Source organism: Lissotriton helveticus, chromosome 7 (assembly GCF_964261635.1).
Source record: "Lissotriton helveticus chromosome 7, aLisHel1.1, whole genome shotgun sequence".
Classification (NCBI taxonomy): Eukaryota; Metazoa; Chordata; class Amphibia; order Caudata; family Salamandridae; genus Lissotriton; species Lissotriton helveticus.
In genome coordinates, this window is record NC_136068.1 from 293,030,399 (window position 1) to 293,050,780 (window position 20,382).

Below are 20,382 nucleotides of genomic sequence, written 5' to 3' on the forward strand. Positions count from 1 at the left end.
GAGTGTCTGTATAGGTGTATGAGTGCATATGATAGTGTTGTAAAGATGAGTGATTGTATGTATGAATGATAGTATGGGTGAATGAGTGAAGGTGTGTGTAGACGTAGGAATCAGTGAGTGCGTATGTAGTAACTAGTATTGGTGTGTCAATGGTTTCAAAAATTATATTCTGTATTTAACACTGGGTGAAACAGAGGTTATATTAAAATGTGAGGAGATGCATTGTATTGTCACATGAATGATATCATCAGTGATGTGGTCATTGATGTCAAATGAGATGTCATCAGTGATGTCATCAGTGATGTCATTTGAGATGTCATCAGTGATGTCATCAGTGATGTCACTGACCATGTCATGAATGATGTAATATGTGACATCATCAGCAGTGGATTGCAGGTGCGCGATATATAGTTAGTGCAACTAACTATATATGGAATTTCAATGGTTTTGTGTGAGTAAAATAAGGTTTTTTAAATGCTAATTCCTAACTATATATGGTCTATAACCTATGGTTTTTTCAGTGAATATATATATATATATATATATATATATATATATATATATATATATATATATATATTACCTACTGGCGGTCGCCAGTAGGTATATATAGTTAGGATTTTTTCCCTATGGGATTTTTGAAAATTCTATGTCTAATAACTTTGGCGTTTGTGGACGGAATTGGCTGAAATTTTCTGGAAAATGGAACATTTTGTTTCTGAGCAGCCACTGGAAATTTGGGGGGAGTTGGTCCAGGGGGGGCCGAGAAAAAAGGGGGGTCCCAAAACGTGTTTTTAACATTGAGTTTTCCATAGGGCGGTTAGCCTCACTTTTAGCCCGAACGGCTGAATGGATTTGCACGAAACTTGGCAAAATATTAGGGACTGGTAGCCCGATGTGCCTTTTGTAGGTCTCAATATATGTGCTCCAGTGGATTTTGAGAAATTAACGTTTAAAAAAAGATATATATCTGTAAGCGCGCTCTGGGCAGCGCTCCGGTCCGCGGACCTTAAGCGTACCGGAACTTCGCGTAGCTAAGCTGATTGGCTCTCCGGTGTCTGTCAACATTCTAAACAGTCCGGAGCGGCCGCCATCTTGTCTCTCGGTAGGATTGAGAGACAAGAGGAGGCCAAAACAAAGGGGGAAATAACTATAAGGGGGCATAGTAGATCCTCCCTGACCCCCTAGGTTTGATGTGGAGGCTTTAAAGGGGCCCCGCGAAGCAAAAAAAAATAATTTTTTTTTGTTTTTTTTCGTGGTTAGCGCCCGGTACGCGAACCGGGAAGCGTTCTGGGGAGCGTATCACAATGAAAAATGAATGATAGACTTTTCAAATGCTGTATGTTAATTGATTGTTGGTTTTGTTGATTATTTTTTTTTTTTATAAGTTTTTTTTATTGTGTTTCATAATTTAATAAACTTTCTAACATTTCATTGTCAGAAATTTCATAATCATGGAATATAGATTGTAGTCTCTGAGGTTGTAAAATGTCCTCATTTGCAAGGAGGTTATCTACTGCTTGTACACATTGCAGTAGTTCTTGGTCCCAAGATTCATCCATAAATTCAATCTCATTTGGATCAATGATTTCTGTGTTGGACTCTGGAAGGACAATTTCAAATGAAATGTTTTGTTCACTTTCCATTTTTCCTGAAATTTGCATTAAAAAAAATATATATTAGTAGAGGTAGGGCACTGTTGGGATTAATTTTAGATAGGCAGTTTTTAACAGAGAATTTATCTTTGGGCAGTGTATAGTATCAGAGTGGAAGTAGGAATATAAAAAAGTGTATCTAAATTTATAAGTACTACAGAGGGATAGTATATAACTAACAGAAAAAGTTTGCCATATTAACTTAAAGTGCTCAATATACTTCAGTTTTAAAAATAACAACTTACCTTTAAAAAGAAGTTGAAGTTATTAATGAAAATTCTAATAGAAATGTACACCAGGAAGTAGTAGTCAAAATGGCTGTGTTTCCTTCTCTTCCTTTATATATATTCGGGTACATAACCAATCAAATGTCAGGTAAAAAAAGTAGAAAATGAAAGTAACATTTTAATTGGTTGTCAATTCCAACACTTCAGATGTGTTTTGTGAAGTAATTTACCTCACGGTATTTAGTGAGTTCTATAGGCTAAATGGCTAAATGGAATTCCAATCAAATTTGTGAAAATGGTAGGGATTGGTATGTAGTATGAGCTAATCTATATTTGGTGAAATTGTCTCCAGTGGCTTTTCTGTGAACTACTTTCCCACCTTTTTTGATGGTGCGCTTCCCAGGGAGCGACCCGGTACGCGAACCGTTGAGCGCCCCGGTTCGCGGACCTTAAGCGTAACGGGAGTCCACCATTTTGTGTTTCGGTCGAATTATGATACAAGATGGAGGGCAAATAATGTTCAGAATAGGTAGAAGGGGGCATGGTAGACTTATCTTGACCCCCTAGGTTTTGTGAGGGTGGCTGAGGAGGCCCATATGTGCGAAAAAAAAACATTTTTTTAAAAAATTTCGCGAGGTTAGCTCCCGGTACGCGTACCGGGTAGCGCCCCAGGGAGCGTACTTTGTTGAAAATTAGTAAAAAAAGTTAGAGTAAAATAATAATTGTGAGTGATTAGATGTAGGGTAGCTCTGAGAAGAGCTTTTGGGTTTATGGTACATTTTGGTACTTATAAGTAGGTACCAATGCACATTTTTAAATTCAGAGTGAAAACTCTGTTGCCCTCATCTGAGAAGTGAACTCCATCTCCTCTGTAGATATCTTGCATGTAGTAACGCAAGTTATTGTTGTACAGGGAGCCCATTCCATGGTCTCTCATGTAAGCTGAAACAGATTTGTTTACATGCTTCCTCGACTTCTCAATTTGTGGACAAAATTGGTTTGACCACCTCCATTTCTGTCTTTGGCATATATTTGAATATACCAAGGCAGTCTGAGGAAAAAGTGCCATCAATTGCTCAAAGGTGTCCTTTAAAAGCATTTCCAGACCTACACCAGTCAAAGTGCCCAAGTCATTACCTCCACAGTGCACAATTAACAGGTCAGGTTTGGGCAAATGCATAAAGGTTTTCACCAATGGTATCAATTGGTGACATTTTAATCCTCTGTGGCCAAACCACTTAATTTCCACATCTTGTAAATTGAGGTTAGGTAAATTCCTGCTTTCAACGTACCTTTGAGCCCAGTGAATATAACTATGACCAACAATCCAGACAGAAAACATGGTGAGAGAAGGTTCTCCTGCAGTCAGATGAAGTGTGGCAATGAAATGGCAGTTGAAAAAATGTGAGTTTGAAATGAAAAAAACTGTGGAGTTTCTGTGTTCATGAAGTAGTAACAGTGATTGGTGGATTTTGATTGATGAAAACAGAAAGTTAGGGTGTAGAGATGTGTTCTTTGAAAGATGTATTTTGAGTGGTCAATAAAAAATCATTAAATGAAAGAAAGCACTGGATATGCAGGTGCACTGAGAGTTCAGAGTTCAATTGCAACATTGTTGTGTGAATTTGCAAACACCAGAGTTTCTCCAAGAGGTGGTTGCTATGGAAAATAGGCAGAAAGGGCAGAGGGGGAAGGGTTTTCATTTGAAAAAAAGTGAGGGAAGAGTTTTGATTGGGTGACATGAGAAATATGTGTGAAGAATTACACCATTTCTGTGCTTTTGATAGCTGCAGACTCTGGAGTGCATACCTTTTGCTCTGCTGAAGACAAATTGGTGTGTTTCTGAGACTGTTTTCAAACTCAAAGTATTTGCTAAGGTGAGAAAATATTTCTTTACTTTAGATAGAGAATAGTGTGCTTTAAGGAGAAAATTATGATTTATGTGGCGCAAATTGCTTGTAAATATGCTCTCACATGTGCATGGAAAATTTAGATTTTGAATGTTTTTGTTATATAGCCATGTTAAAAGTGACGCAACCATGCTGGAAAGCCAATCAAAAAATGATTTCATGTGTTTTAATGACATTTTAAGTCATTTTCTGATGTGCAGTGTTTAGAAATTATGATTTGAAAATCGTTTTTGTGGAAAAGGAATTGTTTTTAAATTCATGACAAGGATATAATGGTGTATGGTTATTTATAAGGCAATTGACTGTCCTTGATGTTATTTTTCTCATTTTAGTGTAAGACCTTTCTCTGTGGCGCAAATTGCTTGTAAATATGCTCTTACATGTGCATGAAAATTTTAATTATCAATGTTTGTGTTACATAGCCATGATAAAAGTGAACCAACCATGCAGGAAAGCCAATAAAAAAACGCTTTCATGTGTTTCAATGACATTTTAAGTCATTTTCTCATGTGCAGTTTTTTGAAATTATGATCTGAAAATCGTTTTTGGGAAAAAGGAATTGTTTTTAAATTCATGAGAAGGACATAATGGTGTATGGTTCTTTATAAGGCAATTGACTGTCCCTGATGTTATTTTTCCCATTTTAATGTCAGACCTTTCTTTGTGGCGCAAATTGCTTGTAAATATGCTCCCACCTGTACATTGAAAATTTTGATTTTGAATGTTTATGTTACATAGCCATGTTAAAAGTGACCCTACCATGCAGGAAAGCCAATCAAAAAACGCTTTTATGTGTCTTAAGGACAATTTAAGTAATTTTCCCATGTGTAGTGTTTTGAAGTTATGATTTGAAAATCGTTTTTGAGGTAAAGGAATGTTGTTAAAATTTATGTTCGCCATATGCCCCCAAATTTCTTTTTCAGGGTTGCAGCAGGGTGTTCTTGAGACACCCCTGCACTTTTGGAATAAATTCCTAATTTGTGATGAGCAAATTGTTAATCGCAAATTGCACCTTCATTTATATGAGCCTCCTAGCCCATGGAAATGAATGGGTAATTTGCAATTAGCAATTTTCTCAAACAAATTTGGAATGGTAAAGAATCGCTATTTATTCCTTAAAATTCGCTTTTTTGGAAATGCAAAATAGTTATATGATACATATGGCGGTTGATGTCTAACAAGATAAGAAGCTTATGGATACATTTATGATGACTGGTGCAATGAAGTAGAAATCACTTACTTCATTGGTAGGCCTTTACAATAAATTATCTCCTCTGTATTCTTCATCAAGCATAACTTTAATCTGCAATCCTGAGTAGGCCTCACCTTAAACAAACCTCTGGATAGGCCACATCTTATTGTCATCCTGATTTAATCATTTATAATGCTAGGGACAGATTTATGATATGTGTATACCTCTTTTGTGCCACTTAGAAAACATTGTCCATGGGGAAATGACTTAAAATGTCATTAAGACACATGAATGTTTTTTTTTAAAACGTTTGCAATTTTTTTGGGTCACTTTCAACATGGCTATGTGTCTGAAACAGTCAAAATCTAAATTTGCAATGCACTGGTGGGAGCATATTTACAAGGAATGTGCTTCATGGGGAAAGGTCTTATAATGTAATATGGGAAAAATGACATTAGAGATACTGAAATGCCTTATAGAGAAGCATACACCATTATGTCCTTGTCATAAATTTGCAAACCATTACTTTTCCCCAAAAATGATTTTCAAATTATATTTAGAAAACAGTGCACATGTGGAAATTACTTAAAATGTCAATAATTCAAAATTTGTGATTCCTTAAATGCAATGTATCAAAAAAAAATATGTAAAAAATGATATTAAGGATTTGGAAACTACCACCAACTTCTAGTTTGTGGTAATTTGCGAATTCTTTTCAAAAAGCATTTTTTTTTTAAAAAAAAAAAAGGTCCCATATGATGCCCATACATGCCATTAGGGCATGTAGATGTAACATGTGCTCCCAAATTTCTTTTTCAGGGGTGCAGCAGGGTGTTCTTGAGATACCCCTGCACGCTTGAAAAAAATCCTATTTTGTGATGAGCTAATTGCTAATCACAACTTGCAACATTAATTCCTATGAGCCTCCTAGCCTATGGAAATGAATGGGTAATTTGCAATTAGCAATTTGCTCATTGCAAATTAGGAATAGTAAAGAATCGCTATTTATTCCTTAAAATTTGCTATTTATAATATGTAAAATATTTTGATGATACATATGGCAGTTCATCTGTAACAAGATAAGAAGCTTAGGGATAGATTTATGATGAGTGGCGCATCCCCAGGGATGTGACAGTCATCCTGCGCCACTGTTCCGCCACCCATGGTGTGCTGCATTTACAATGCGGCGCAGCATGGGGCAAAAAAGGCACAGATGCGTGACGCATCTGTGCTGTAAAGGTGGCACATTGCTGGAGTTGTATCGTAAGTGCGATGCAGCTCCAGCAAGGATCAGGGGTGCCCCATCTATACAATGCTGCGTCAAGACCTATGCCAGCTTCAAGCAGGCGCAGGGTTTTGAAGCAGCTTTCTCCTATCTGATTGTAAATGCGGCACACCATGGGTGGTAAAGCAGTGGTGCACATTAACTGGTGCATGCCTGGGGATGTGCCATTTAATATAAATCTGCACTTTAACATTTGAGTATGTGCAGGGGACACAGAGTCGTTGAGGCTTATCCAAGGTTAAGAACAGATGAGTCCTGTTCAGTGAAAAATTAGACATAGGCTTCACCTGCTCAGCATCGCTGGACATGGCTAAATAATAGCTGCAAAATGTTACTCTTGTTAAATAATTTTACTATTATAATCTGTGAGATTTGTCTCTTACTCTGCAACATCTCATTGTTGTTGTCTTTCTTTAAAGATAAAGACAACCTCAACATGAGCGACAATCTGCAATCAGTTGATTTTGACCTCATCATTGAACTTGTAATTGAAACATCAGTGGATGTTGATCCATTGGATGATTTAAATCCTGAGGATGAAGAAGAGCGTGATGAGGATGCAGATTTGTCCGAATTATATGATATAGGATGGGAAGCTGACCTGCTTGAGCCTTTGGAATTATAAACATTTATTTTTAAAATTTATAATCAATAAAAAGTAAAAAGGTAAACCGTTTAATTTAAAAATAAAGACACCTTCAAAAACAGGTTATGTGTAGTGTCTTCAATAAAATATTAAAATATGCTCATAAAATTAGATCAGATTCACATATAAAATAGCATAGGTAACATAAATATAAATCTCATTTCTTTTCTGCTATTTCTGTATTGTAAATTTGCAAGGACTAAAAAATCTTCTATTTAAAATGTCAAGTAGTGTGTTATGTTTTTGATCACTATTACTGATTTACTGTTTGATAATAATGTTTAATAACATTTTTATTATATTTTTCCTCAGATTCAACTATGCCTACAAAAATAAGAGAGATGAAGGCTGCAAAACGTCAAAGACAGCAGGAGAAAAAAAAAATGCAGCAGTCCTCTAACAAAAAGATTTCTCAAGCGATGAAGAAAGCACCGGGTAAGAGCTCTAAATATTTCATAAGAAATATTTCTAATAAAAAAAATATTAGTACAGAAAATGTTTCAATCCATAACAACACAAGTAAATCAAATGGAAAGAAAAGGACAAATGAAAATGTTACTGCTAGAGCAAGAGATAAATCTGTGCATGATAGTAGAAGGAAACAACAGTTTACGGAGATTCGTAAACGAATGTTCCGTAACAGGATAATTGGCAATTTGTTAAAAAATATTAAGAAAGGTCAACAGAAATTAGTTTTTTATAGGAGAAAAAAAAAAGTTGAGAAAGTTATTGATCAGGCTTTTGAAATTAAACGTAAGTTATTTATTTTGATAATCAATAGAATTAGGAAGCTAAACAAGGCAATTTTTGATTTCAAAAGAAATAGTAGATGGAAGAGAATAGTTAATCGTAGTAATTTTTGTGAAGTTTTTTCTGGAGAATGGATACATAGTTCAAGCTGTGAGGCATTTTTTAATGAAGAGAGTTATTTCCAGGATAATGATTTGGTGCATGCAGTTGACATCAGTGGTCGTGCTTATGAAGTGAAAGATGGTTGTCCAGTTGAAAAAGAAAAACTTGTGACAACAGAGGCAGAAGAGTTGTTAGGTAATGAGGTTTTAGGAAGACGTGCTAAGGGTCCTGTGTATACCTGGAAGTGTAGTAGTATTTGCAGTGTGCGACAGGATTCCATCAATTTGCTTTGTGATTTTGTACGGTCATTTAACAAGAAAAGTTTGAAGCAGAAAATAAGGTTGTTGCAAGAATTAGATCCTTGCAGAGTGAGAGAAGTGACAGGTTTGCATGGTCATTCACTGGCTTGTCTTTCCAGGAGAGTATGCCAGAGTGTTTTTCATCATTTCAGGATGCTAGCAGTGCATCATAACAAAGTGAGGAAGTTAGTTAGACTGTTGTATTATGCTAAGAGTCCAGCAATTATGCTGAAACAATTATGCGCTGCTCTTTTGCATGGTTCTGAAATAGATGTGAAGAATATATGTGAAGAAATTGAGTTTTGTTACTTTGGAAGTAAAGAGGAGAATGTTGAAATTGAGCAAGAAGTAGAGGGTCATTTGGAAGATAGTGTACAGGTTTCCAGTACAGATAATTTCCAGAGGGAAATTGCGACGTTTGACATGAAATCAAGTGAGAGGCCTAATTTCACTTGTGTGTGTTGTAGACGCACTTATTATAAGAATCAGACTAAGTTAGTGGATTTATATGCAAAAAGTGAAAGGGAAAATAATAGTGAATGGAAGGATTTTGCAACATACTTGATGGTAGAAAATTGTTTTGATTTGGGATTGGATCAACGTGTGTGTACTTATTGTTGTAACAAATTAAAACAAAACCAGATGCCTGCTAGAGCAGTTCATAATAATCTGGAATTGGTTGAGATTCCTTCTGAATTGAAGGATTTAAATACTTATGAATCTATTTTGATTCAAAGTATCCATCCCTTTCAGGCTATTGTAAGAATGGAGCCAAAGACAGGGAAATTGCCTCCATCAGATTTACAGAGAGGATTAAAGGGAAGAGTTGTTTATTTGCCTCTAGATTTGAAGAAAAACATTAACACAATTGGAGTAGAAAAAGTGGAAGAGGAACCTCTGGTTATCTTAGTTAATGGGGTTCCGACAAAGAATAAGAAAATATGGCAAGATTTAGTAGATGTTAGGAAAGTTAAAAAGGCAACATTGTATTTGAAAAAAAATAATAAATACTATAAGAATGTATATGTTGCAGAAGAGGAAGTAAGTGAGGAAGAGGATAGCGATTTGTGTGCTGGTCAAATTGAGAAAGTAGAACCCTCTACTAGTGAGGAAATATATGAACATTATAGTGTTCATCCTTTGCATTCAAAGGAAGTCATGGGGAATGCTATTGAGTTGTTTCAAATGAAACAAGCCAAAGAGAGTCCCATTAGTGTTTGGGAGGAAAGTTTGGAAGCTCGGTGTTTCCCACAGCTTTTTCCAACAGGTCAGGGAGGAAGATATGATGAGCGACCTCATCAAATTCCTGCTTCTGAATACCGGACTTTGCGATTGTATGCAGGAGATGCTAGGTTTCGACAATGCATTCCTTATTTGTTTCATCTCCTGTTTGAAAGCGATCTGTCTGGACTGTCATATGCAGTGAACCACATCTTGAAAAGTGGTATACACATGCAAAACATCTCGGCAAGTGATTTTATGGATAAAGTGAATGTCCAAGATAGTATTTTGGAATCTCACCTGATTAATCTCATGGCGTGTCAGCGTGGTACTAATGAGTACTGGTACCGTCGTCATGGTGATTTAAAATGTATGCTGAGGAACTTAGGTACTCCCACATGGTTCCTCACTCTGAGTTGTGCCGAGTATGGCTGGGAAGACTTACTTCAATTTCTACGAGAGGCAAATGCTAACGTAGAAAACATCGAATTCAAGACACCCGGAGAACTGTGCTCTTTGGATCCAGTCAATGTATGTAGGTACTTCAATCATAGATTTGAAGCTATGATGTCTTTCATCATGAATAAGAAGAATCCACCTCTTGGAGAGGTGTTGGATTTCTTCTGGAGAAAGGAGTACCAAGCAAGAGGAGCTCCTCATATACATATGTTGCTGTGGATCAAGGATGCACCTAAATTTGGAACGGATCCAGAAGACTCAGTGATGAGTTTCATCCAACAGTATTCTACGTGTGCTGTTCCAAACGCAAAGGAGAAGAAAAGCCTAAGAGAAAAAGTTCTGCGTTTCCAAAGCCATCGATGTGGAAAGTACTGCCGTCGTAAATTCCGAAACAAAGACAAGTTCTACACCAAATGTCGTTTCGGCTTCCCACGACCGGTGATTTCTAAAGGAAGAGTAAACAGTTTGATGTCTTCGCTGCGACATAATGTGATGAAGAAATCACCTAAAAACACTTACAATTTGAAGAGGAACGAAGAGTCCAAGTATATCAACGACTACAACCCGGTGATTTTGTCCATGTGGAATGCTAACATGGATATACAGTTTGTGGCTGATAACTGTATGGCTGTGGCTCGGTATGTGACGTCGTATATCACCAAAAAAGAGAAGACAGAATTGAAGGATATGTGGGAGGACATTTCCCATGAAAAGAGCCTCAGCAAGAAGTTGTACAGTTTCAGTCTGAAGATGTTGTCGCATCGAGAAATCGGAGCGTACGAATGTTCTGACCGGTTGTCTTCAGCAAGTCTCTATGCCAAGTCCAGGAGTATCGTTTGGGCGAGTCTTGGTCTTGCTGCAACGCGTAATCGAGTTCTCAAACCTGTGCGGGAAATTGAGTATTTGGCGGAAAAGGAGCCAAACAGTACCGACATTTTGAAGACAAACATGTTGGATACATATTATCCAAATCGAAGCAGTCACCTAGAGAATGTTTGTCTGTATGAGGTTCTGCAAAATTACATGTTCAAGAGGAACATCAAAGAAGATACTGAGAAAGGAGTGTATGCTGTAATAGGAAGTGAGGGATGTCTGGTCAAGCAAAGAAAATGCCACTTGATAAACCATCGAAAATTGAGTGGCGAATCTCCTGAAAAAAAGGAGTTTTTCTATTTAGCACTTTTGCAACTTTTCAAGCCTTGGCGTGCAGAAGAGGAACTGCTTGGAGATTTCCTCTGTTACGAAGACTCTTTCAATGCCGCCAAGGAGACCATAGAATGTCCTGCTTTTCCCAAATATGTAGAAATGTTGAATGCGGAAATTGAGCAGGAAGCAACGATTGCAGCCGAGATTGCCAGAGACAGTTCTCAGGACAGTCAGAGTTCTGCTTCATTGAGTCAGGATCCACTAGGAGGACCTCTTATTGAAAATGAAGCTGCCACTGCTATGAATGAGGTGGAAAGAGCCATGGCACATGCTCAAGAGGATGCGGTTAACTTAGAAGAGTTGGAAAGGCAACTCAACGTTGAGCAGAGGAAAATATATGACGAAGTTACCATGCAAATTGATCATGGATTAAGTCATGATAAGAAAGAGTGCTCATGTACGTCGTTGAAGCCTGTCCGACTGTACGTGAGTGGAGAAGCGGGAACTGGAAAAAGTTTCCTCATTAAAGCAATTTCATGCTATTTGCAGGAAAGGACAGAGTCATCACTGTCTTGTGTTGTCACTGCTCCAACTGGACTGGCAGCACATAATATTAAAGGGATTACTTTACATCGTTTACTGATGCTGCCAGTGGAGCATGACAACAAATTAGAATATCACAAGCTATCTGGAGATGCTTGTTTTGAAGTTTCAAGAATCTTGAGGAAAATGAAACTTCTTATCATTGACGAAGTAAGCATGGTTTCCAATGTCATGCTTGCCTTTGTGCATTTGAGGATGCAAGAAGTTCTCAAAACAGAGTATGATGTGTTATTCGGTGGCAAACACATCATTGTTTTTGGAGATCTTCTGCAGCTGACACCAGTGAAAGGGCAACCTGTGTTCAAAATGCTCACGCATGAAGATACCAGGAAGTGCCTAGGCAGCATTGGCAACGTCAATATATGGTTAAACTTCAATTATGCTGAACTGCATGAAAATATGCGTCAGGCAAAGGATGAAGTTTACAAGACTATTCTACAAGATGTTAGAATTGGAAAAGTGACCGAGCATGGGAAAGAAGCTTTACATGCACGATTACTGTCAAATTTATATCCAGAACAAGATGTTGTGCCTGAGAATATTTTTCAGAAAATTACTGATAAGAAATCTGGAATATGTTTGATGCCAACTCTTGCAGAATGTGCAAAATTTAACAACAAAATGTTGCATTTAGAAAAGCAAGAGATTGTGAAAGTGGAAGCTATTGATAGAGTAGAGCATATGGGATCAACAATTATTTTGTCTGAGAATCTGAAAACAAAATTGGATTCATTAGAGAAGAGTATATCTAAAACTGCAGGTTTTGAAAAGACTCTGAATGTGTGCTTGAACTGCCGTATAATTTTAAGAAGGAATTTACATGTTGAAAGAGGTCTGGTAAATGGATCAATGGGTAATGTTGTTGATTTTGTGAAATACAGAAATAGAGATGGAATTGAATTTTTAAAAATTAAATTTGATGGCATTGAGGAAGTACAGCTAATTGCTCGTTGTTCTGCTAGATTTTTGCTTGTAAAAGACTTATATGTTCGCCGTAAGCAGTTCCCTGTTTGCTTGGCATATGCGGTGACAATTCATAAATCGCAAGGTTTAAGTGTAGACACTGCATTGGTGAATATTGGCAGTTCTGTGTTCAAGGAGGGTATGGCATATGTGGCATTGTCACGAGTTAGAACTTTATCGGGATTGTACTTGATTGACTGTGATGTCAGAAACATTTGTGCAGATCTAGATTGTGTTAAGGAATACAATAGGTTAAGAAGAGAGTATGCGCCACATTTGCCTCAGTTTCCTTTGTTTGAGAAACGTCTGGTAGGCCGGAAACGAAGAAATGAGAACAATACTGGGCAGGTTGTAGCAAAAAGAAAAAAAGTGAATGAACCTAAAATTACAAGCAGAAACAAAGAGGATTCTGTTGAAGATGTTGTTGGTTTTCAGTTTGAAAACAGTTCTGGTGTCAACTGCTATGCTAATGTAGTAATGAATGTTTTGTTTTCTCTAAAAAATGTAAAAGAAGAGATTGTGGTCAATTCTGATCAAAGATTTTGCAGTTTGTTAAATTCTGTGTTAGAGAAATGTACCACTGATAGAAGAAACATAGAAAGTGTGTCTGAAATTAGAAATCTGTTAGATAGATGTTCAGGCCAAACACAATTCTCTCAAAATATTCAGCAAGATTGTCAGGAGTTTTTAATGTATATGCTTCATGTATTACATGCTGAAGGTGTAGATGTAGATCAGCTGTTTGGGCTTTCTTATCAATGGCAGCATGACTGCGAGAACTGTATGGTATCAAGTACTACTAGTGTAGACTCAGAAAGATTTGTATATTTAACTTTGCCAGACAGTAAATCAGTCTCCTTTAATAAGCTAGTAAAAGCTGCTAATCACAACATGGAGTGTAGCCAATGTAAATCTGAAATGATGTCCACATTATTTATACGAACATATGGCCAGTACATCATTTTAATGTTCCAACGATGTAGGCCTGATGGAACAAAATTGACAACTTTAATAAAAAATTTTGTAGCTTCGCAGTTGTCAATATCAGGTAGGACTTTTGTAACTACAGCAATTATATATCATGACGGCCCTTCAATATCATCAGGACATTACACAGCTTATTTAAAGTCTAGAAATGGCTGGTCATTCTGTAATGATTCTGTTGTAATTTTCAAAAAAAAATTGCCGTATGACCTTAAAAACTCTTACCTGGTGTTTTTAAAACCAAAATTTTAGGAAAATAATCTCGGGATATGATCTGTGGAATTTCAAGAAGTTCTAATGGCTCCTACACAATTTGGCCTTGAGGATAAGTGTAGTTCAGAGACATAACTTCTAATCATAGGATTGGACATCATGGACATGTATGTGCAGTTTAAATGAGTTCAGAAAAACTGTTTCTTTTCATAAGCTAATTAAAGCAGCCAATCAAAACATGGAGTAGAGGGAATGTAAGTCTGCAATGCTGTCTACTGTTTTACATTACTTTGTGATTAAAAGTGATGTAGAGAATTAAATAATTGTAGTACTCATAGAGGTAGTGTAAGTCTGCTTCATATTAAGCAGTATCAGTGTCATACGAAATGTAGAACATGACTGAGCAAGAAGGGGAAGATATTACTATTCCAGGATTGTGAAAATGATCTTCAACATTTTAATTCTGAAAGTTGCGGAAATGCCAAATGATGGGATTGGTTAACAAGAAATCCAAGAGTTATACATGGCTCTGACAAAATTTGGCCTTGTGGAATCTTGTGGTAGAGAGCAAGAAGTCATTTATTGTATGTAACATGTTTTTAAAAACGATGGAGATTTTCTTTCAGAAACTGGTGGGCTGAAAGTAATAACAGCACAAAAGAGTATAAGCTATTCATAGGACATCCTTGGACGTCATGGAAAGTAAGTTAACTTTAAGGAGTTCTGATTTTTGATTTCTGATCTTGTATGGGTTTTTTAAACACAATCATTTTGATTGTGTTTTTTTTTCCCCGCTGTTACATGATGAATACCTTCAAGTCACTGTTTTTAGTGAATTTTGATACATTCTGAGAACAGCAAAAATAAACCATTTAACATGTATAATTAATTCTGTAATGTTTCCATTTATGATGTATATGTAGAACTGTGTAGAAGGCATGGAGAAGGTGAGGCTTCTGTAAGTGTCAAAGTTGTTGCATGCAGTGCTGCACTTCTGCGTATTCTTTGATATGCTAGACTACATCTGCACAATGAGATACCTAAGCAAAGGAAACAGAAGTGATGTGATTGTGAAATGAGCAAAATAAATTGCATGTATTTCAATTACATCACCTGTGTTTCCTATCATTACGAATCACATTGTGCAGATCAAGTTTAGGTCTGTCCAGGGAAACATAGGAGGTTTGGACTTTGTTGAAGATTGCAGTGGACATGACTCACTTCATTGGTAGACCTTCACATGTATTATGTCTTCTATTCTCTTCAACAACTTGAAATTTCATCTGCAACCCTGAGTAGGCCTCACCTGAAACAAAACTCTGGATAGTAGACATCTTATTGGCATCCTGAAGCAATTATTTTAAATTTTAGTGTCTTGCGACACTTTTCTGAGACAACAGCAATGCAAAAGATGCACCATGTTTTAAGATAGGCCTCACTTCATCTGCATCAAGATAGTGTTACTTTAAAATGTATATCTTTAGGACTGTGTAGCTTCTGTAAGTGTCAAAGTTATTGAAAAACTGTTTGTCCTTCAATCTTTGCCCTTGTCTTTTGTAATTTTTCAATACATGTTTTTATATTTTTCAAATGTTTGTTCTCTCTTTCACAGATTGAAAGTATAAAAATAAAAAGTGAGGAATTTAACGACAATTATAAGGTAAGTATTTTGTACTCTTTTCGTTACATTTCTATCACATTGAACTACTATTAGTTCCACTGCTTCATTTCTTTAATCCTCAGTTTCCTGCCTTTGCTACTTCCCTCATTCCTTTCTCTATTACCTACTTACTCAACTCCTTCCACTTTTTTTCTCAGTCCCTCTCTTTTCATAGTTCCTCACTCTTGTTCACTCACTCCGTCTCTATTACTCTTAGTGTCTTTGACTGATCACTGTATCACTATTTGTTCATAATGCTTTCTCTGTGTAGTTGAAGCACACTAAGGGGCATATTATGAATGCAGCCAATAAAATTATTGCTCTTTTTATTGGCAGAAAACTGGTGCAAAAGCGGCTTTAGCGGCAGTTTTCTGCCGCAAAAGCAGCTTTAGCGACACATTTCTGCCTATAAAAGCTGCAAAACTTTTATTGCCTATGTTGATAATATGCTTCTATGTTATTTACATTAGGGCTATATTGTCCAGTATAACAATCAAAATTGCTCTCCAAAGACACCAGGCAAAGCAGACGCTCCCTCAAACAGATCACCAAGCGCAATTTACCCTACTTACAATCTAGCCTGTTCTCTGTCGAGACTTTAGCAATCTTTAGAGCACAAGATAAGATTTTTTTACATGGAAGAGCCATACGTATTGCAATTCTACTTAAGAAACAAGCATTGGCATAGACAATAGGTCTCGCCTTTGGGACCTTATACGTGTTTAGCCATGCAACAGTTGATGTTGCTGCACCAAGGATATTATGCTGCATAACTAAAGACTTAGAATGTCCAAAAGTCGATACCTATTGGCTATGCCAATGCTTGTTTTTCTTTCACTTCGTTATCTATTTTGTTTTTCACAATTATACCATCTTCTGTCTGTTCTTTGGTAAATAGATCTATTAAATAGTATCTCTTCTTTACTACCTATAGCTGTCTTTCTTGAAACATCACTCTCTGTTTACTTTCCTTATACTTACTCTTTTTTTTTAAAAAGTTTTTTTTTGGGTTAGCTCCCGGTACGCGTACCGGGAAGCTAAACCGGAAGCGAACCAAAAGAAATAGAGCTTGCCAGAGTGCTAAACATTCTAGCAATTTTTTTGGAAAGGGAAGGTAGTTCTGAAAAGAACTTTTTTTTATATATTTTTGTTGTTTTATATTTTTTTTGTATTTTTTGAACATTTTTTGTTTTTTTTGTATTTTTTGAACGATTTTATATTTTTTTGGGGTTTTTTTGGGGGGGGAACAACAAAAAACAGGCGTTGAAAAGGGCTCAACAGGAGCAAAAAAAAATTACTGGGGGCGGTTAGGGCAATTATGATTGTCATAAGCCAGGTTGATGGCATTAATACTCATGTTACCACATGATATCAACGCACCACAGTGCATACAAGTATGTTTCATGTGCCCAAAATTCTCTTGGATGTTTGGCACAGTTTCCCGTGCCTCTGCTGGTGTCAATGATATTGACGATGTTGACCTGGCCACAGGAGTTGCTGTTGGGTTTTGTTCCATATCCCGTATTTCCGCCCGGCTGTAATTAAGTGGATGCTTCCTGGTCATGTGCCGATGCATGGTATAGTTCCCATAGCTATACTTTTTATCAGTCCCTCTTGATAATTTCTCTTTGCAGATGAGGCAGGTCACATACCTCGCATTCACTTTCTTTTGCCCTGGAGGGATTGAATAAAACTGCCAGATGAAACTGGCTTTCCTATGGGAAACCCGGGGCACCTCTTCCAAGAACTGTGGTTCTTCTCCCTCCTCTTCCTCCATTTCTTCCTCTTCCTCCTCAGTGTTGGTCATCACCTGGGGAGGTGGTCCTCTCTTCCCATGAGGAGGTGGAGGTGGTGGTGGGGGTCCACCAGCTGAAGCAACTACTGAAGCCATTTCTGATATACTAATGAAGGTCTTCCTCTCACAATGATGAAAGTCAGAGTGAGGAAAGAAGGAGGGGTTTTCATCATTTGGGAAAAACAATACTTCTCAACCAATGAAAAGTGTTATTTTTAGGTCACCTGACCTAGCCTTCCATAATTATGAAACTAAAAGTGAAATGAACCAATGAAAAGCTTTATTAACAAGTCACATGACTCTAACTTTCATGTTACGCGCTGCGGAACGCTCCCCGGTTAGCTTCCGGTTCGCTGCGCTTCGCGCCTCGGTCCGCGCCCGGGGACACTTCCGGGTGCGCTAACGCAGTACGTCACAAGACGCATTTCGCGGCAACGCGATACGTCGCGCTTTCGCGCCGCGGATCGCTTCCGGGGAGTTGCGTTTCGCGCCTCGGTCCGCGCCCCGGGGCACTTCCGGGTGCGCTAACGCAGTACGTCATAAGACGCATTACGCGGCAACGCGATACCGTAACTATGTTGATTTGTTACCGGTTCGCGGACCGGATCGCGGAATCGAATTGAGCTAACGGGAAGCTTCCCGGTTCGCGGACCGGGAGCGAAACAAAAAAAATATTAAAAAAAAATTATTAATAAACATATAAAATATATTTTTGGATTTAAAGAAGAATACATTTTACAGCTGTAGATATTAGCTTTTAAAAAACCAATGAAATTCACTGAAAAAACCATAGGTTATAGACCATATATAGTTAGGAATTAGCATTTACAAAACCTTGAAAATTCACTGAAAAAACCATAGGTTATAGACCATATATAGTTAGGAATTAGCATTTAAAAAACCTTATTTTACTCACACAAAACCATTGAAATTCCATATATAGTTAGTTGCACTAACTATATATCGCGCACCCGCAATCCACTGCTGATCATGTCACATATTACATCATTCATGACATGGTCAGTGACATCACTGATGACATCACTGATGACATCTCAAATGACATCACTGATGACATCACTGATGACATCTCAAATGACATCACTGATGACTACATCCAGTGACTGTATAATTCTGTAAAGTTAAAATATGTCTTACATATTGAAGAATGAGTGGATGTATAAGTGTCTTGATGAAGGATTTAGTAGGGGCATGGCTGACTGTATGAGTGACTGATTAAATGTGTCTCACTGAGTGCATGGGTTAGTGACTAAACTGTCTTAATTTGTGCATCATTATGTCTGTTGTTCTGTAAACTGCTGCATGTGTTGATCATTAGCTATATGATTAACTGTATGGGTTATTGATTGGTTGCCAAAGCATTTGTATGGGAGACTGAGTGTGTGTGTGGGTGGCTGGGAGGTGTATGACTCTCTGCATAGATGTGTGAGCAGTTGATTGACTACATGTATGGGTTCAAAAGTGCATGTGGAAACAGCTGTATGGGCGGTTGACTGTGTGCATGAGTGTATTGGTGAGTGAATGGATATCTCAGTGCTACATGTCAAAGTAAGTACATATGTAAAACACAGTACATGTGAAAGTTGACATATATAAATAACTGTGCATAAGAGCCAGTGAATGTGTGAGTGGCTGTATGGATCATTGTGAACTTGTATACAGGATTGTATAAGTGAGTAAATATGTTTTAGTATATGTTTGAATAAGTAAGGTGTGTATAACTGTATAGTTGAGGAAATGGAGGTGTGATTGATTCTTTGCATGACTGACTAAGTGTCTGAGTAACTCCATGGATGAGTGACAGTCTATGAGTGTCTATTTACACTGAGTGTATCTAAGGTTATATTAGAGTCTGAAGAGGTTCATTGTATTATCACATGAATGATGTCATCAGTGATGTGATCAGTAATGTCAAATGAGATGTCATCAGTGATGTCATCAGTGATGTCATTTCAGATGTCATCAGTGATGTCATTTGAGATGTCATCAGTGATGTCATCAGTGATGTCATTTGAGATGTCATCAGTGATGTCATCAGTGATGTCACTGACCATGTCATGAATGATGTAATATGTGACATGATCAGCAGTGGATTGCGGGTGCGCGATATATAGTTAGTGCAACTAACTATATATGGAATTTCAATGGTTTTGTGTGAGTAAAATAAGGTTTTTTAAATGCTAATTCCTAACTATATATGGTCTATAACCTATGGTTTTTTCAGTGAATATATATATATATATATATATAAATATATATATATATATATTCACAGAAAAAACCATAGGTTATAGACCATATATAGTTAGGAATTAGCATTTACAAAACCTTGAAAATTCACTGAAAAAACCATAGGTTATAGACCATATATAGTTAGGAAATAGCATTTAGAAAACCTTATTTTACTCACACAAAACCATTGAAATTCCATATATAGTTAGTTGCACTAACTATATATCGCGCACCTGCAATCCACTGCTGATGATGTCACATATTACATCATTCATGACATGGTCAGTGACATCACTGATGACATCACTGATGACATCTCAAATGACATCACTGATGACATCACTGATGACATCTCATTTGACATTACTGATCACATCACTGATGACATCATTCATGTGATGATACAATGAACCTCTTCAGACTCTAATATAACCTTAGATACACTCAGTGTAAACAGACACTCACAGACTGTCACTCATCCATGGAGTTACTCACACACCTAGTCAGTCTTGCAAAGAATCAATCACACCTCGATTTCCTCAACTATATAGTTATACACACCTTACTTATTGGAACATATAATAACACATATTTACTCTGTTATACAATCCCTGATACAAGTTCACAATAATCCATACAGCCACTCACACATTCACTGGCTCTTATGCACAGTTATTTATATATGTCAACTATCACATGTACTGTGTTTTAAGTATGTACTTACTTTGACATGTAGCACTGAGATATCCATTCACTCACCAATACACTCATGCACACAGTCAACCGCCCATACAGATGTTTCCACATGCACTTTTGAACCCATACATCTAGTGAATCAACTGCTCACACATCTATGCACAGAGTCATACACCTCCCAGACACCCACACACACACTCAGTCTCCCATACAAATACTTGGGCAACTAATCAATAACCCATATAGTTAGTCATATAGCTAATGATCAACACATGCATCAGATTACAAAACAACAGACACAATGATGCACAATTTAAAACAGT

At 37.1% G+C, this 20,382-nt stretch overlaps 1 protein-coding gene across 1 annotated transcript in view; it reads left to right on the forward strand.

Moving 5' to 3' along the window:
* LOC144766744 (uncharacterized) overlaps nt 1–20,382 on the forward strand; it is a 604,477-nt gene that overhangs the window by 268,433 nt on the left and 315,662 nt on the right. The window lies entirely within an intron of this gene.